The sequence below is a fragment of the Monomorium pharaonis genome, chromosome 1 (assembly GCF_013373865.1).
Source record: "Monomorium pharaonis isolate MP-MQ-018 chromosome 1, ASM1337386v2, whole genome shotgun sequence".
NCBI lineage: Eukaryota > Metazoa > Arthropoda > Insecta > Hymenoptera > Formicidae > Monomorium > Monomorium pharaonis.
Window position 1 is genome coordinate 13,120,956 of NC_050467.1, and position 7,192 is coordinate 13,128,147.

Here is a 7,192-nt window from a genome sequence, read left to right on the forward strand (position 1 = left end):
AAGCTAAATTAACTCGCAAACAATATAAACAATACATACTTTCAATTTAATACACATAGTCAAGGACAAAGTCATTGTCAACCCCCAGCCCCCACCAGGGAACTATCTCTCTCAACCCTCCGTCAACATATGTCAAAATAAACATCATCAAAACGTTGTATATTTAAATATACAGAAAATATAAAAAATAATCTAAAAAGTGGCTTAATCTTTGAGTCGCCAAAAATCCTTTTAATATACTTCTTTTCTATTCAAATGGAAGCTATTTATAAAATTTGAACAAAATCCCAGCATGACCGTTTTCGGAAGAATAGCCAAGATCAATACAATTAGCCAAGTATATTTGAAAAGAAAGACTTAGAAAAATCCTATAAAATCTATCAAAAAATTATTTTAAAAGTGGAAATGTTACCAATAATAACAGGTAGTGACGCAAAAATTTATAGATAGTAAGACAAAACTCAAGTCACATTAATCGCATCTTGTATATATAACCAATATTTTAATAAAAAGTTATAATAAATAAATTTTGTATAAATATTGTTATAGTTGGCGCATGTACTTTATATCATTATTTTTGTAGGAAAGACAATAAGGCATGAGACATAAAGGCAATAAAACAATAGGACGATAAGACAATTTACCTAATAAATAGTTTTTTCTTAGGGGCGCACATATACATACACACTTGGCGCCTTTTTTACCCTTTTTTTAATTAAATAAACATTAATTAAATATTATACAAATAATGTTCCTAAGTCATTATTTTAAATAATTTATTATTGTAACATAAATATTAAATTAATATTTATATATAATAAATATTAAAAAAATATATTAAAAATATTATGTTAAATGTTTTTTTAATGTAAAATAAATATTACACATACATTAAATATTACGTAAATAATTTTATTAAACTATTACTTTAATAAAAAATTGATAATTTTTAAATATTATTAAACATTAAATAAACGTTTTATAAATATTTAACAAACATTATTAGTAAAATAAATCCTAATAATGTAAAAATAATTAAAAATGAATATTTAAAAAACGTTAAAAAAATATTGCTTGCTGATTGGGTGTATTAATAAAAAAAATAAAAATAGTGAATTAGAGATTACAATTAGATTTTAATCCTAATGCATTTTATTTAAATTAGATGAATTCTAATCTCTAATTTACAATCCTCTATTTAATATTGTATAAACAGTTAAATTTTTACTTTTTAAGTTTTTTTACACAAATTGGATTCGGTTATTTCGGTATATTGTTCGGATATTTAGTAAATGATTATCCGGTACTTGATTATCCTGTAAATTTACTAATTTGGCACATATATAATTATAACATCTAAACACTATATAAAGAACTAATTTGAACAGTTATCCCTAAAATTCAATACTAACCCAGATAGCAAATCGTGGACAAATGGCAATTCCACACTCACTCCATGCTGCGGAGAACAACATATAATTGATCAATTTTTAATCAAATATGACCTTAAGAAAAGTAAAACACCATACTAATTCTTAGTTATTGATCAATGAATAGGATCTAAAATCTGAATTATTAATAATCAATTATTGACCTTATAAGCGGACATATCTCGAACAATTATTGCTTTAAAACATAAGTCACTTTTTTCTCAAATATACACCAATTGTTGTACTCGTTAAATGGTCATTTCTAGATCATTTTTAAATCAATTATAAATCTTTTTATTTAAAAGCTGTTTCATCACACAAGTGTCGACACAAGTCATGTAAATGGAAAGCATCCCTTGAAACGCATTCAATTTAAGTGTCTCCACGTGACAAGAAATAATAGCATGAAAAAATGTATGTTCGTGTAAAGAGAATAGTACACATAAAATTACATTATTGTTTGTAGTGTAAAAAAAATTCAAATAAATGTCTTATTAATAAATTTTATAAAAAGCGTATAATTACTTTTTTGCAAAACACCTTAAAAATTTAATTTAATTATAGAAGCATATATTATTTCTCCATTTAAAAATCCTGTAATTAATACAGAATTGACATTTTAATATTAGATTACATTAAGCCATTATGGAGTTACAATTGATTTTAAAATTTCATGTTAAAAATATTCAATTTGATTGATGTGAAATCGGGCAATAATTGACAATTTTATATTCAGCTTGTGATTGATCTAAAATTGCTTCATTTTGTAGATATACTTAGACCAATAATTTACCAATATTCTAAATAGCGTTTATCAGTTCTGTAGGAATTTTGGAGATATTTTGCTATCTGAGAAGTATACGAATTATCGTAAATTCCATTACTCCACATATAATCCATAACATTTCCAATTACCTTTGTAGTTCTTATAGTGTTTATTTGTTTATTATTCGGATTATATTAAACAGACTGAATACTCACTTAAAAAAATATTCTATCAAAATAATTAAAAAAATACAATTAGATTGAAAGATTTTTTGTATGATATAATCTCCAACGTTTCAACCCAATATAGTAATGTAGTTAATAAATATAAATGCTTACACATCATTTATATACACGTAATTATTTTAATATAATGTTACATTATGCGATTTTTTTCTCTTTTATTTTGTTGATATAATGATAAACGTACTTCGAAGAAATGAGATTGCCAGCTATACATTTTGTGCAAAGACCAAATAGACATTTATATACGCGTAATAAATTTTTGTTTAAAACAGATAGATTAATCACATATACTTAGCATCAGCAGTTTCAAAGTTCATAATAATAATTATTCTTAGAGACCGCAAGCTGTCCTTGCGCACGTCTTCATTTTAATAGCTAGAATTATTCATGTAATGAGAGAGAGAGAGAGAGAGAGAGAGAGAGAGAGAGAGAGAGAGAGAGAGAGAGAGAGAGAAGTATTCGCAAACTAAGATATAATAAAATGTTGGAACTATCGTGCTAAATAATCTTTTTATAATAGGAGAAGGACACCTATACGTTATTATCGTGATAATTGTGTACCGTATAGAAGGAAATTATGTAAAATCGGCTATATAATGATTATAATGAAGTGTGTGCGTATGTATGTATAATGTAACATGACATAATCGACTCTCATAATAATCAAATTCTAATTGACGTAATCACAACAATTCCAAGAAAATTGTATATCATACTTTCCAACAGCCGATATTCATCTGTATGAAGCATTTATTTCAAGAATAATTATAAGAAACAAGTTTAGATTTATTACTGAGGAAAATATCAATCATAAAGTTTCCTTCTTGTGACAGGAAGTAGTTCTACGTAATGATCTCTGAAAAATCACGCATTTTGTCTAAAAAAATTTAGGAACACTTTCAACAACATTGATACATTGGAAATAATAAGAATTAATAATGCTCAAGAGCATCAATAATTTTAGCTAATTTTTTCTTGATGTCAAATTTTGTGTTCGATTCATTTAGTGATGGATGACAACCCAATGAACAATACGTTGTCAAAAAGATCTCTAAAAGATATCTTGTTTCTGAAAATGATAACATGAAGAGACTTCTAAAAGATAACATAATGATGTCAGAATGTTAACCAATGCGCCGTTTTTTGAGAACAGAAAGATATCATAAAACTGATATCTAAAAGATTTCTTAAATCGGATATCTAAAAAATTTCTTAAACCGGATATCTAAAAAATTTCTTAAATCGGATATCTAAAAGGTTTCTTAAATCAGATATTTTTAAACTGCAACTAAAGATAAAAAAATAAAATAAAAATTCATTTTTAAAAAATTATTTTTATCAACAATAACATACAAAATTTAGGACAAATTTTTATTGATTAATTAAATTTAAATTAAATTATTTTATTCTTACTTGCCGCTGGTAGGTTTGAACCCGGAACCTTAGGATGACGAACCTTGTACTCTATCTGCTACGTAATGATCTCTGAAAAATCACGCATTTTGTTTTTAACAATTTAACTTATCGATATGGGTACTTGTTATTGTCTTATACATATAATACCAATATGTTATAAACTGACGCAATTATATTATTTTTTATAAAAGCAATTAAATTTTGCAAAACATTAGAAATAAATAGCATTAATTTATTTACTTATTAATTTCATATTGTTAAATTTATCTTTTTCCATAGCCTTAATAATTTGATGGAAATTGCGATCTATTTTTAGCATTAATAGTTTGAAGCGTTCAAATGGTTAATTAGATGGTTTTTATTATTCTGTTTTTGTTTAGTACATGATAAATTTAGATTTTGTGCATTTTTATGCACAGTAATTGTAGGCAAACCGTTATTTTTGAAAACATTATCTTTATGATAATTTTTAAATAATATCAAATGGATTTCTCATTTAAGATATTATAATGTTATCTATTTTATGAGTCAACTACAACGCGCATGGACGGCTCAAAAATTGGACAGCATTGTGATATCTTTTATGAGACATCAAGCTGATATCATTTAGTTGATGCTATAAAGATAACATTTTCAAGAAACTTAAATGAGACTCTTCAATTAGATATCTCAAAGACCTCTTAGTGTTGTCTGATTTCTGAGTCAACTACGACGCGCATGGACGGCTCAAAAATCGGACAGCATTGTGATATCTTTTATGAGATACCAAGCTGATATCATTTAACTGATGTCATAAGGATAACATTTTCAAGAAACTTAAGTAAGACTCTTCAATGAGATATCTTAAAGACCTCTCTTAGTAGACGTCTCTGGTAAATGTTACCATTTTGACATCATTTCCAAGATATCTAAATGTTTTCTTAAAAAAGTTCTCTTAAAGTTTTCATTCTAACAAGCGTGTTGTCTGGGAAGATAAGAATTTTAAAATCTTATTTTAATTTTTAAGACAAAAACACCAATTTCTTGTATATATTTGATAAAATATAAGACAATCAAGAATCTTGATTGATTGTTTGATTTTCAAGCAAATATATCTTGCTTTATCTTTACAAAATTTACATAATCTTCTCTTTCGGTCACGTCTTTTTACGTCAATTTACAAAAAATTGTGTTTATCGTAAGTTCAATAGTTCCTAGTTAATGATTGGAAATAAGCTTAGGATTCTTAATTCTGTTTTATAATGAATGTACTTAAAAAACCGTTCAAACATTCATAAAAATGAAATCTGCTATTACCCAATCAGCAAACAATATTTTTTAAACGTTTTTTAAATATTTATTTTTAATTATATTTATTATTAGGGTTTATTTTACAAATAATGTTTATTTATTTATTAAACGATTGCTTTATATTTATTATTTATTTTAAATAATGTTTTAGAAAAAATATTTATAAAACGTTTATTTAATATTTAATTAATATTTAAAAATTATCAATTTTTTTAAGAAAAATAATAGTTCAAGAAAATTATTTACATAATATTTATTTAATGTTTATGTAATATCTATTTTTAGATGTATGTAATATCTATTAAAAAAAACATTTAAAATAATATCTTAAACATATTTATTTAATATTATTATAATTTAATATTTATGTTGCAATAATTAATTATTTAAAATAATGACTTTTAGGACATCAAATATTGTATTTATACTATATTTAATTAATATTTATTTAATGTTAATTTAACATTTTAATAATTCGTTTAAAGTAATATTTACGTAACATTTATTGAATGTTTATATAATAATTATTTCACATTTAAAAAGTCGTTTAGAGTAATATTTTAAAAAAGATTAATTAATATTAATTTAATATTTATATTACAATAATTAATTATTTAAAATAATGATTTAGGATAAATATTTATATAATATTAAATTAATGTTTTTATTTAATATTAATATAACACACATTTTAATAAATCATTTAATATAATATTTCCGTAACATTTATTTAATGTTTACCCAGATAGCACAGAGAATTAAAAAAGAACTCAATTGTCACCAATTATGAATTCTTTTTGCATCTCAAAAAAATGTTTTGGGTATATAATAATTGTTTTATATTTGAAAAGTCGTTTAAAATAATATTAAAAAAAATTTTTGAATCCTGGTTGCGAAGCCTCATTAATTAATGTGAAGAAATCAAGTGTAAAAGGAAAATGAATCTACCCTTAAGAAAAGACATGAATTACTTTAGATTAACCTTTTACATACCTTAAATTATCTAAAAATTCAGTAAACTTTTAGATTTGTAAGGTAACTTTGAAAACTTTAACGTCATTTAAAGTAAATTTTTCTAAGGATAATGTAATGAGAGAATGACAAAAGCGTATAAAAAACCTCTATGAAAGTGTAGATTGAAATATCGGATCATAAAGTAAGTAGAGATTAAGACAATATTGTACTTATTAAACAATATGGCGTATTAACAATAAAAACATTATAAGAAATAACATTTATGTATTATTTTTTTAGGAAGAGAGCAAAAACATCTTTTTATAAGTTATTTCATATCTATATATTCTATTTCGCATATGTAAAAATCGATAAAAAACTGTAAAGCTTTATATTTATTTATAAAAATATAAATTAACTATATATGTTTCATCCTTCTGACAACATTTATTAAAATAATCTATGACAAATATGTATGCATAAACACGAAGTATTCATAGATTATCACGAAGTGTTAGGTTGCGTACGATCTTCGAAGTCAAACAACGTCGTTGATGGTTGACAGTTGGATGGCTAACTGTTTTTTCGGGTATAGAAATTAAACATGTTCTAACAGATAGGACTGCGGCTTAACTGAATGTATAGTTTTCTCCCCCTTACAAAATTATCGTAAAAATTAAACGATACTAGATTGATGAGATTACGTTAAATTTATAAAAATTATTTAATAATGTAATCAATTTTTTGCTTTTGTTGCAATAAAAATTTAATAACAAACTCAATATAAACCTGATAAGAATATTCGGATGAGTCGAAATGGACACTTTTACGCGCGCCGCGAATGTTGCAACACGGGATAAATTAGTAAGGCGTCACAGCAAGAAACCAGAATTATTCGAGATAAATGTTTAAAAAACAGTTTTTTAACTGTTAAAACAACCATTTATCGAATTTTAAAAAAACATTTCTTTTAATCTTAAAGCAGATGTGTATTAAATATTAAAAAAATATTTGTCTAAGAATTAAAAAAAAACGTTTTTTTTTTTTTTTAAATAAAAAAAGGGAAACTTTAACTCATTATTTTTAGCATT